Genomic DNA, 12,790 nt, shown 5'->3' on the forward strand with positions numbered 1-12,790 from the left:
GCCAGGAGCGGGCGGCGAGCGGCGTCGGGGCCGGGCCGACCTTGGAAGTGATCGGGCTCTGATCGATGGAGGCAGATCCTGCCGGAAATGGTGCCGGGCCGACGCACCCGGACAGACCCCGTCACGCGTCAGAACGGGGCGTGACGTCACCGCTCGACTAATGGGTGCTCAGGCGGAGGGCAGTCGACGCGGGAGGCTCGGATGACTGTGGTGTCCGCCTGAGGCCCTTCACTCGGCCATCAGATCCCCAAAACGACACCCATCTACACAAACTGACACGGTGTGTGTATAGACGGCTGGCCGTCGCCCGACAGGAAGCGCCCCGTTACTGCTAGGAAACTGACATGCTGAGTATTCGTTTTTCCGAGCATCTTTTTCGTCACAATTTATTTCGCCATCGCGTCGGTTGGCGACAATACTCGGGGACGTGTCCACTCAGTGCAATCCCTTTCCTCCGTGTTAGCATCTGTATCGCGCTCAATGTATAGTTTGTGGGCGACGCAGAGCGGTGTGAAGGCAATGCCATGTTTTGGGAGAGAACGGTCCTCACCGGACCTTAAGCCTCGCCATGACGACAGGAGCTTGCTCCTGTCGCGGCCTGACGCGACTGACTGGTGGTTCCTGAACTTCGCTCAGCCTCCACTTCCCTCCTCTCCCCGCCCGCCGGCGGAAGCGGGGGAGAGGACAGTGCCGGTGACGTATATGTCTAGCACACGTGGGGTAACATGGAACGGAACACGCCGCACGTGCCGGCCCCGTCAATATTTAACGCCTGGCATGCCGACGACATACGGGCTTTGTTTGCAGACTGGAATTGAACCGCAGAACGCAATTACGCGATGTTAGCGTAGGCCGAACAAGCGGCACGCGGAAAGGAGAAGGGCAGTGACATGGGCCCTTTCAAATCAGGAAAATGCGACGTTTGCGGGGTGTCAGGCTTCCCCTGGGGCTGTGAACAAGGAACCATTTCATGTTTTGCACTTTTTCTGTTGGTTAACACAACTACTCCGGGAAAATCACCGAAAACCTTGGATCACACTTTGAACCAAGATTGTAACGCCTGCCGTTTGCTGAAATTACTAAGGGAAGTTCCAACCGGTCACTGCTGCCTGCTCATCGCAGACCACCTGTAGCGCCGCCTGTGAGACGGCGGTCACGCCCCCGCAGCGCTCGCTCCGCCGTGGGGTCCGGGTCGGCCGTCGGCAGCCAGCGGACTCCGCTGCGGCGCCGGCGGCGCCGCTGAGCAGGCCCGGCCCGCCGAGGGCCGGCGGGTTACGCCGAGCCGTGCGCCGCCGCTGATCGTCTGTCATGGCGGCCGTCAGCCGCCGGCATCGGCCCGACCCGGCTGATGATGGCCCGGCCCTGGAGAGACGGGCGCAGGGAGCCGGCCGCGGGGCCCGGCTGGAGAGGCCCGACAACGAGGGCCTGACCACAGAAAGCTGGCCACAGACAGACAACCCGAGGCCCAAGTAGAGGTACAACTACGGGCAGAGACCCACGGGGGCCGACTGGAGAGGCCTCAGTAGAGAGGCCCGATCATGGAGTCCCGACTGGAAGCCCAAAAACAGAGGCCTGACCACCGAGCCCGACTGTAGAGGCCCGGTAACAGAGGCCCGGTAACAGACGCCGGTCACATGGATCCGATGGGCAGGGTCGGCGGCAGTAGCCCGGCAAAAGAGGCCCGGTAACAGAGGCCCGGTAACACACGCCGGTCACAGGGATCCGATGGGCAGGCTCGGCGGCAGTAGCCCGGCACGTGCACCCGGTCGCAGAGGCCCAGCCACAGAGACAACGCTACTAACGGACCTGTGGCGGCACACGAGCAGGGACTTGGGCGGCGGTGCCGTGACCCTGCATTACACGATCGACTGCTCCGTTAGATCGACATGAACTACTCAAGTTTCACCCTTGTGCTTGAAATATTAAAAACCGTGAGTCGCCACGAATGGCCTCGCAGGAAGAGGTCGTTGAAGAAAAGCAGAGGGTGACGGGGGAAACGGGCTTTTCTATGGGAGAGGGGACTGCGGCCTAATCGTTATTGCCCTCTAATCTGTGAGCCAGTCTCCATGTCACGGCATTGGTACACAGGAGATATGCCAGCACTGAGCTGCGAATCAGGACCTCTGTCACGGCTCAAAGGGGCTGACTCGGACCCCTGAGAGGAGTCGAACCACGAGCACGAGCTCCCACTTCGGCACACAGCCCGGCTGAGGCGGCGGCGGCGGCGCTTGGGGTGGCTCCACATGGACGCCGGGCGAACATGCCGCCCGCCGCACGGACAAAGGTGGCCGCTTGGGGTGGCTCCACATGGACGCCGGGCGAACATGCCGCCCGCCGCACGGACAAAGGTGGCCGCTTGGGGTGGCTCCACATGGACGCCGGGCGAACATGCCGCCCGCCGCACGGACAAAGGTGGCCGACGGCCGCGAGCCGCTGCTGCTCCCCCCCCCCCCCCTCCCAGCCCGTGGCGTCGCTCGTGCCCGCCTCGTGGTCAGGCTCAGATGCATTGCGGGCCATGCCGGGTGAAATAACGCAAGAATTCAATCAGCCAGAACGACATGACTCTCCCGCAAATGCGCTCGGCTGCCATTTTGTCCGAAAGTTTTACTGACTGTAAAAGGGAGGAGAGTGGGGCCGGGCGACTCGCCATGTCAAATGTTGTGTAAAGCTGGGGACGAGGCCGGCCGTCTTGTACCACAGACAGCGCGCGCTGCTCGACGGAAACCCCACGCGCTGAAACGAGATGGAGCGTATTCTGACGAATGATGATCTCATACGAGCAGGGCTAAGCTATTCATGTGGCCTAGCAGGCGCTGCAGGTTAAACTGTTGCGTGGTTCCATGGTTACACAGCATGGCGCCTTCCTTCCGCGCAGCCACAGAGCCGCGCCGCCGAGCAGTGGACATCCATTATGCATGAAGCGGCCACTGAAAGGTGCTGGGCATAGCAATTCGGCTGCTTAGCACGGCGTAAGTGTCAGTCTCAAGAAGTAATAATCTGAACATGGCAGCAATTTTGTCGTGTTGTTGAATAGCTCCGCACCATGATTTCAACCTGTGTTCTGTTTGGGATGCATTCTGTATGGCGCCCTGCATGAATGAAATACGACGTTTTTGCCCATCCCGATACCCGTCGGACCATTCGATCCCGGCTGTCCCTACGGAGCTGGACCGGATAGTCACGTGATGACGCGGCTACTCGCCGGCAGCGAAATCTGAGGCGCCCGAATCAATAGAGCCCACCGGCAGTCGGCATCAGCCCCTGCTCCCTCGCCGCTGGGGGGCCGCCCTTCAGACCGCGCCGCGGCCGCACGCCGCCGCCGCCGCCGGCAGTCCGTGTAATAAAGGGCACGGCTGGCCCGGCCTGGGACACGTGCCAGCGGGGCTCCGGCGCCCGCCGCTGGCCGGCGGCCTATCGGCGGGCGCGGCGTGAGCCGTCGCGTCCGACGCTGCCGGGATCGCATATCGTGCGCGCAGCTGGGGTTCATCGGTCACCAAATGGACGAGCTGGGAGGGGAGGAAGGATGGCGTTCGTCCAGAGGTTAGATGGACCTGACCGGTTTTACGTGGCCGCTATGGGTCCGGTCAGTTGTCTGGAACATGACGAGCCATCGACCTTCGCCGTTTACAGACGCTCAGGTGAAATTGGTGCAGTATTTGAAATATGAGTCTGTGACTCGGATCATTTCTGTCATTAATTCCAGCTGGACACTTCCGTGCGCCACTCTGGCCGGTCACTCTGTACCCCTCACTGGGTCCCACTGTTTACCTGTCCACTCTGTACCCCTAACTGGGTATGGCTGTTCACCTGGTCAAGCTCTACCCCTCACTGGGTATGGCTGTAAACCTGGTCACTGCACCTCTCACTGGGTCTGATTATTCACGTGGTCACTCTGAGCCCTTCACTGGTTATGGCTGTTCACCTGGTCAACCTGTACCCCTCACTGGGTATGGCTGTTCACCTGGTCAACCTGTACCCCTCACCGGGTCTGACTGTTCACGTGGTCACTCTGCACCCCTCGCTATGCTGCCGCTGAGAAAATGTCGGAAGGTGTTAGAAACATGGCATGCGAACGAGCATATGAATGCAACTGAACGTTTGAAATAGCTGATGACTTCAAACGACTGCCAGGTCAAACAATACGTAAGGACGTGCATGAGTTCGATACGTTAGCCAGGAAGGTAAGACTAGTTGTAGGTTGTGGACCTCAGCCACCTGTTCCTCGGTTTGCCCTTATGTGGTCGAGCCAAAGTATCACGCAAAAGGCCGAAAACCAGGTGCTAGGATAAGTTTCTTCTAAAATAAATGTAAGGGAGCCCGTCGTTCGCAGGCCAGTTATGTGTTCAATTTGTCGAGACAGTCATACATTCAAATGTCCACATGAACATTATAAGTGGATAGATATAAAAACCCCAAAGCACATTTTTACTAATGCCTATCAGAATACAAATATTATCAAATATGCCTAGCCCAAGCCTGTGGCTTATTCTTGCTGGTAGCAATTGTGTTAAGGGAAGCAGATTTGTATGGTTAATTTTCCCAACGAATGAATATCGTGTCTCGAATATCTTAAAACCATCTTATAGTCTGGATATCGTAGCTCGCAACCTTTTGGCTAAACCGGGAAGAACGGCCAGTGAATGGAATTCCGAAAAATTGTCCCATTTACTCTTGACTACACATAATGGGGCTTTTAAGTACGAATGCAGGCTGATGACTACAGCACTTCGACATTCATCAGGCTGAGCACAAAAAAAACTGGCAGCTTCCATACATTGGCCGTCAAGTCTTACTGCTCAGAATGCGCGCTACACGTCCATCTTGGCCATTGAGCTCGTTAAGTTTTAAAATGTGATCATCACGCCTTTTTGGTCTTTAACCCGCGCTCGAATGTGTGCCAATTTGAATCCACGAAGGTATTTCCAGAAAAGGTGAATTTGAATGTTGTGATTAATTTTGAGAAAAGTAATTCAGATATTTGTAGGTAATTAAAAAGTCTATACCTGAGTACACAAAACTAACTTTCGATCTTAGGTTGCTGGCTTAAAGCAGATTAAAGTCAGGATATAGTTGTCACCGAAGATAATTCCTAAGTAACCATTCCATATGATGCGGAGTTTCAGATGAAATCATATCTCAAACCGCTTTGGGGTGGTTGCTTAGACAAATAGACAATATCACTTGTGGTTACGACTAAGTCCCTTAACGTTGGGTTAGGTATGAAAGTGATTACAAGGTCAAAACCATACGATTCGATTGCTGAAAAATTGCTTTAGGGAGGTAGTTTTTACGCTCATTTTTAGGCCCTGTGTCGCAATGAGGTCATAAGATATCTTAGCTTTCTTGACTACATAAGGGTCAAAGGAGGTCACTGACGTAACATAACCTGGATCAGCCTTTTACGATAAGAACCATGTCTTTCAATAAAACACTTGCTGCTGCTTCCAAATACAAATGCAAACATAATCCTGAAGGTAGTTTTTGGTCATTTTTACCTCCAAAAGCTCCAATAAGGTGGCTGATCTGGTATGAACACTAATTACATTTTTTGCATAACAGCTATTTTTCTCACAACAGGTTAGAGGGAGTTTTCGACATATGTATGGGGGTTTTGAGCTCCTCTTGAAGGTCGTTCGGTGTAGTGCACAGCCCCGCCCTTCGAAAGGCTTGAAGCCCTCCGTTGTCTGAGCTAGATACACGCAGACTTGTACAAACTATTTCATGGTTGCTAACGCATGCGTGATGCCATGGAAACGTAACACGAATTGTGTCACCTCATTGGCCATGAAGTGTTCAAGGCCATGACAAAAGTACGCCGAGCTATCTGCATCCGGCGTGTGTCAGCACGATATTTGGCGTCAACAGACTTCAATTGGCCCTAGACCAAGATGACGCGTCTCACGCAAGTTTCGAACACTCATCACGTTCTGTGCTAAGCATACAGGAAGTTGTTCAGTGGACTACGAGTAATCACGGAAAAAAGCCTGGAATAGAATAACTTAATAGTTGCACAATAGCTGATGACGTGAATGCATCTGAGCAATATAAAACAACGAATTAATACGCAAGAACACTATAAGGAAGGGCCAAAACACTCGCACTTAAAAATTGGAATTCTGGAAACGCTGCACTCCTTAACACGACACTTCTCAAGAAGATGAAGTACTATCAGTGAGTCAGCCCGTGTGCTTCTGAACAGCTGCGGCAGTCATTTTGCATGGACCACGTTGGCAGCCCCTTTGACGTCACACAAAAGTTTCATGACGCAATCAAACGATGATGTATTGAGAGGCATATATACTGAAGTGAAATTTTGTTGTCTAGAGCAGTATTTTGCGCTTTCAGTAGCAGTGAGCTTGCTTCATCACGTCTCATGCTTGCCACAATATTTTCAAATGTGGAACATTTTTTACTGCTGGTTGTGTTAGGAGAACTGAGGGCATTTCAGTCATCGATCTGGGTTTGACATTGTTTGACCATATATAATCCGAAGGTCTTGACCTGGGGGCCTCAAAATTTGATACAAGTAAGCTCGCATAAAACCTTATTTACCTTGTGAATTTAGTGTCCCCTGCTTGTTATTATTGGGGACGCACTCGGCTGCTGAGGCCATGTGGCGTCGCCTGCCTTTCACCCCGTCAAGAAGGGCGGGCACCGCGGGGAATCGAACCCCGTACCTCCGGTTTCCTAGACGCACCTTGATTAACGTAGGCACTATAACCACTACACTATCGGTAGCCCCTCTCTTTAGCTTGGTTAGCTTTTGTGATCTTGTGGGTCAAATCCCCCCCCCCCTTCTATCGCATTGCATTCAATCGGACACCCCGGTAGCGTATTACGGGGACAAGTCTACAAAGAGACCGTCGGAAGTCTGGAATTGATGCATAAGTCTGCTTCAATTGCAGCCACGTGAAACCTTGCTTCATCGGTTCGCATCATTGTTTTGGACCTCCCCCCCCCCCCCCTCCCCCATCATGTCAGATCTCAACATGGGAGCACCGAATCTAATGCATAATGATTACACAAATTATGCTTTCCCTGAAGGCCGAATCAGCATACGAATAAGCTCTTACAGAGAATGTCGTGAGGCTTGTTAAGACGTCTGCATTTATCTGTCGTAGCTGAAATTTGTCATCCATTCCAGGCCTCGCTCCAATTTCCGTACTGGTCCCGCGTCAGGCCCAGGCGGGAGTGTTGGGGGCGATCTTCGCGTGGGGTGGTCATCGGGAGGGTCGCACCTCCAGCTGATCGTCACTAGAATAACCAATACACGTGTTTGCGCCAGCCCACGTGTGTATGTTGCTGCATATGACCATAGGGGTATGCAAGGTACATCCAGATATAGAAATGTACTGTCTTCTCATACGGAGGCACCCGGGCTCATCCGACAGCGATTACAATCTTATGTTAACCACAGCAACAAACTTGAAGTGCTCTTACATTTTTCATGGTAATAACTTGCTACGTAAAGGAAATGGGCCTGGCAAAAGATTTGTCTCACTGTGTTTTTCCTAGAACGAGCAGAGCTTTGACTGCTCCTTCCCGGAAAAATAAACATCCATTTCCAAAACGCAGCTGTTCAACCTCAGCTTATCCGATACAGCACAAACATTGCCTCTTTTGCGCATAGGTAATCGGTCGAAGAGCCATTGACCAAAACAGTAACAAAACAAATAGCGCCCATGCTCATGCTAACACTTCGCAGAATTATTGCAGCGTAAAGAAAAGACCCCTCGGCATTATAATGACATCAAATAAACGAAGAAAGTGTGTCGCAACTTTCTAACTACGTTGTTAACTAGCAACCAATTATAATATATTTCACAGTAAAATTCCACAATGCACGTGAATACAAACTGACACTAGCACAATCCAGGTACACGTGTCAAAATAAGCAAACCGAGAGCATGCGATGCAGACATATGCTATGTAAACATACGTTCACCTGCTGCGCACCAAACTGGGGTTTTTGGTGAAAAATAGGGAGGTACGCCCCTCTCCTCGACTTTGAGATAGCTTGCGTACACCCCTGTCTATAAGGCTGCTTCTCCTTAACCAGAGCGTGTTACTAAAAGCTTGCTATCAATGGTGCTGGCGTTGTGGGCTGGCCGCGTACTGGCTAATGGCCGTGCCTATGCTCCACAAACAATACTGCGCCCCCACAACGCCGACGATGTGTCTCCTTACATAACACATGCTTGCACAACCACTGGCATATAGCGCCACCAAGGCGGAGAGTGCGTGAGCTACAGATGCCCATGGTTTCCAGGATAGGGGCACAACATCCAGACTGGGTTAGGGAGTGAGCCTTGAAGGATGATGGATTCGGTGAAAGACGGTGCGGCGTTAAGTGCTGCCGGAGCAGAAGGCTGAAGCGGCGCTGATGTCAGCTCAAGCTGGTCACAATAGACCGCAGCAGCTAGCTCCCGTATGGGCACCCACCAAAAAAGAGGCGCCCTCGTTTTGACAGTCATCTCGAGTGACGGAAGAGTTTGAATCAAGGGGAGACATAAAACATCACAGAATTATCGACGCATTCCAAATGGCTAACCGAAGCCAGTTAATAAGAGACTGCCCAAGCAGCGAGAGGCAATAGCAGGTCTCTCTGTAGCGCCGTCGTCCTCTGACGCACATTTCAGCCAGGCGGCTCTGCTACAGCCTTACTGGAATGGTGTCCGTGGGGGCCAAATGGTCGGTAACCTACTTACTGGGCGGCAGCTGAGCCGGCCGTGGACAGGGCGCTGCTTAGCTTCGCCGGGACCGCAGGCTGGAACTGCGTCAGTCATCACGGCGGACAACGACCATCTGGGGGGGAGGGGGGGGACATAAGCTACATGAGACGACGTCACCCCGCCTCCCGCATTAGTGCCGTTAGGAGGTGGTGGCGGCTGTAGTGCCGCTGGGAGGTGATGCCGGCTGTAGTGCTGCTGAGAGGTGGTGCCGGCTGCAGTGCCGCTGGGAGCCGGCGCCGACTGTGTAGTGCCGCCAGGAGACAGTACCGGCTGAGGTGCCGGCTGGGATGTGGTGCCGACAGGGAGGAGGTGGTGGAAGTTGGTGCCGGCTGTTGAGCGTTGTCGGCAGGCCTGACAAGGAGCCGCTCGCGACCGTGCGGCCACCCACTGCTGCCAGCCTTGCTTGGCACAGGCGGGCGTCGGAGAGCGCCCCTGCTGTCCTGTTTTGAGCAATTAAGCCCGGCTCATGGCCCATAGATCAAATCTAATGCTCCGCGTTGCGTCACACTTTGACGGCGACGATCTGTATATGCAACATATGAGCGTAATCTCGCGTTGCATAAGACGTCTGCCATTAGCGGTGATTGATGCGCTGGTGCTCCTCCTATGCCTGGGTCGAGGCTGGGGCCGGGGCCGGGGCCGGGGCCGAGGCCGGGGCCTGAGCCGGGGCCAGGGCCAGGGCCAGGGCCGGGGACGGAGCCGGGGCCAGAGCCAGGGCCAAGGCCGGGGACGGAGCCGGGGCCGGGGCCAGGGCCAGGGCCGGGGACGGAGCCGGGGCCGGAGCCGGGGCCGGGGCCGGGGCCGGGGCCGGGGCCGGGGCCAGGGCCAGGGCCAGGGCCAGGGCCAGGGCCAGGGCGAGCGACGGTGCGGTCGGCTCCAAATGCTCGCCCGGTCAGGTCCGCTCCGCACCGCTGCCTAGCCCTCACCCCCGCCCTCGTTCCCCAGCCCGGCCACTCCGCTCTCGTTCCCCAGCCGGGCCAGTCCGCTCTCGTTCCCCAGCCGGGCCAGCCCGCTCTCGTTCCCCAGCGGGCCAGCCCGCTCTCGTTTCCCAGTCGGGCCAGCCCGATCTCGTTCCCCAGCCGGGCCAGCCCGATCTCGTTCCCCAGCCGGGCCAGTCCGCACTCGTTCCCCAGCTGGGCCAGCCCGCTCTCGTTCCCCAGCGGGCCAGCCCGCTCTCGTTCCCCAGCCGGGCCAGCCCGATCTTGTTCCTCAGCCGGGCCAGCCCGCTCTCGTTCCCCAGCCGGGCCAGTCCGCTCTCGTTCCCCAGCCGGGTCAGTCCGATCTCGTTCCCCAGCCGGGCCAGGCCGCTCTCGTTCCCCAGCCGGGCCAGTCCGCTCTCGTTCCCCAGCCGGGCAAGTCCGCTCTCGTTCCCCAGCCGGGCCAGGCCGCTCTCGTTCACAAGCCGGGCGACCGTTCGTGACAGACTGGCGCCGACGCCGACATTCATTTGCACGAGGGGGCGTGTGTAAGTGTAAAATCAGTGATGGCGACCGGTGGCCCATAGCTCAGCCGCTTTTCATGAAAATGTGCCATTAACCTTCTTCGCGCGGTGATACAATGGCATAATGAACTTTACAGGGGGGTTTGTCCCACCACATTTTCGGAGCATTGTTACGGCCCTCGTGGCCTAGGAATACGACTTGCAAACAATGAAGCATGGACCAGTCATTAGGGCGCGCTTCAATGGCTTCTTGTGTGCCACACAGCAATGAACTACCAATGGCCGAGTATGACGCCATCACAGCTGTGGTGGACTTAGGGAGGGGAGGCGACCCAGGCTCTGTTGCCTTCAAACCGCGGTAACGGTGACTATCAGACTAACCACGGCATCGGCAACAGGTGCGTAGCCGTGCATGATGCAGTCGCGGGATCAGGAACAGGAGAGAGGACAGAGCGGACCAGGCTGTCCACTTCTTAGGAATGTCTAACCACTTTTACCGGGCGACACTACTTTTCGACAGCTTAAGGCGGCCGTTCGCCGTTGAAAGCTAAGACAAATAGGTTCCCGAGGCGTGCAGGTATCAGCCCTAAACCAAAGATAGGGCCCTTAAGCCATAAAAAGGGGCCATTGGCTGAAAGGACGCCCCCAGTCCAATCTGGCGGCGTTCCTGGGTGAAACTATGGGTACACCAGTAGCCTCTAAGGGATCAAAATAGGACCTAGAGCACAAACATTCCCCTGAATAAAACAACAGGGCCCATGAGCCATGAAGTGAGTCGTTTGCCTCCTCACCCGATATGCCCCTCTCTTGGACGAAATGTTGGGCGTTTCGCGGCAGGGGCCTCAGCGAATCTGGGGTCCAGGGGAAATCGGGGTCTCCTGTGGGTTTTGGGGGTCCATTGGGGCCCGTAACTTTGATCAGGTATGCTCTAAGGGCCCTTGGCTCTCTACATGATAGCCTGTATTGCCTGGAGGTGCTTTGGGCTCGACCAGGAGCTTCGGATGTATTTAATTTTTGGCATTTTGGGGGTGGTCAGGACCCCTAGCCAAGCTTATTTAGGTTTTTACTCAAATTAATAAGTCATGTGGCTACTGGCCTCTGGTCAGTGGCGAAGACCAGATGTCCTCCAGATATGTAAATGGGCACCTGATGGGCTCAGGGACCTTTCGATTCCTTTTTTAGTCTTCAGTCATGAGGTAAATGCGGAGCGTGATCAACCTAATTCGCCAGCACAAATCAGCATATGCTCAGGAATTCATCCCTGCCCACATTAGATGTACTACCACCCTGTACGGTATGCAAGCCGACAACCATCAAGGAGACGCACACTGGCGAGCTCAATCTTTCCCTTTTTGGGATCACTCCACAGGTTCAGAATGTAGTCAGGACTATTTTGGGAGGTGGGGGTGGGGCGGGGTAGCGCTCATGTATTTTCCACTCAATTCTCTTATTGGGACCAGCTCCTTCCCCGCTCCCATTACTGACCGGTCTTGCACACAACCATATTTTGGGGGCGTTCTTAATGACTACATACCTATCTGGAAACCGCAAGTTCAGTTAGGCCTCGACAATTTAGAAATTAGTGTCGCTCGTAGATGCATCAGTGAATGGAAACTAATTCTCATGGAGCTTATCATGCTTGCCACCGTCACCACACGCACCAATCAACATCATCCAATCAAGCGCGTACTGCGTAATAGGGTTGCAACACTGCATGGTCGATTTAAAGACTGTTGCCATTTGCCAGCCTTTGCCACATTTTGCCAGCAAGTATCCAGGATGACAATGCAACATGACGCGATTACTTCCGCAACCGTTTCACCATCCGTACGCGTCTGACGAGCTCCCATCTCTGGACGAAATTCCAATACCAATGCCAACTCGTATCTCTTTCTTCCGCCATGGCTTCGGCTTGTCAATGTGGGGAGTCGGCTCGAAATTTGATGCCTGAAAACCACCTAATTTCTTCAGAACTATCCATTTTCCGAGGCAAGACGCTACGTATAAAAGTGCGCCCACCAGTGCCCCAGCCACAAGCCCAGACACCGCGCCAGACGAGCACGCTCAGCTGAGGGTAGTACGCATGCGCAGTACGATCTATCAATATGGCGCATGCGCGTCGGGCGGGCACGTGCTGATGGGCAGGTGAGGGGCCGAACGGCAGATATTAGCGCTCGCCGCGGGGGGCGCTTCGGGCGGCGGCTGGTGTACAGCGCTTGCGGGCAGTGGGCGGGTGACTGGTGGGGTGCGTCCGCGCGACCACCGAAGCTCCCCGCGCTTACTGTCGTGCTCAGTAGCTGAAGTGCTGGGGACTGCGCCGAGCTGGATCACGACGTCACAGGAAAGCGGCGATCGCAGCAGGTAAGTCGCGTCCGCTGTCTGGCCGTCAAGCAATCTGGAGATCTGGGGCGATGGCGGCTTTGCGATACTGCCGTTGTTGACGATAACGGTAACGGTACTGCTGATACTGAGGCACAGGGAGGTGAGAGGCGGGACGTTCATCAGTGGATGCATCCCTCCGTGTCACCCGGTGCCATCCCTTTTACGCCTCCCCGACGAAGGCGCGTAATAGGCAGAAACTCCCACTGGTTGTCCTTGCCTGGTTGAAATAACCTGC

Source organism: Pollicipes pollicipes, unplaced genomic scaffold (genome assembly GCF_011947565.3).
Source record: "Pollicipes pollicipes isolate AB1234 unplaced genomic scaffold, Ppol_2.1 Scaffold_6686;HRSCAF=7923_pilon_pilon_pilon, whole genome shotgun sequence".
In the NCBI taxonomy this organism is placed as follows: domain Eukaryota; kingdom Metazoa; phylum Arthropoda; class Thecostraca; order Pollicipedomorpha; family Pollicipedidae; genus Pollicipes; species Pollicipes pollicipes.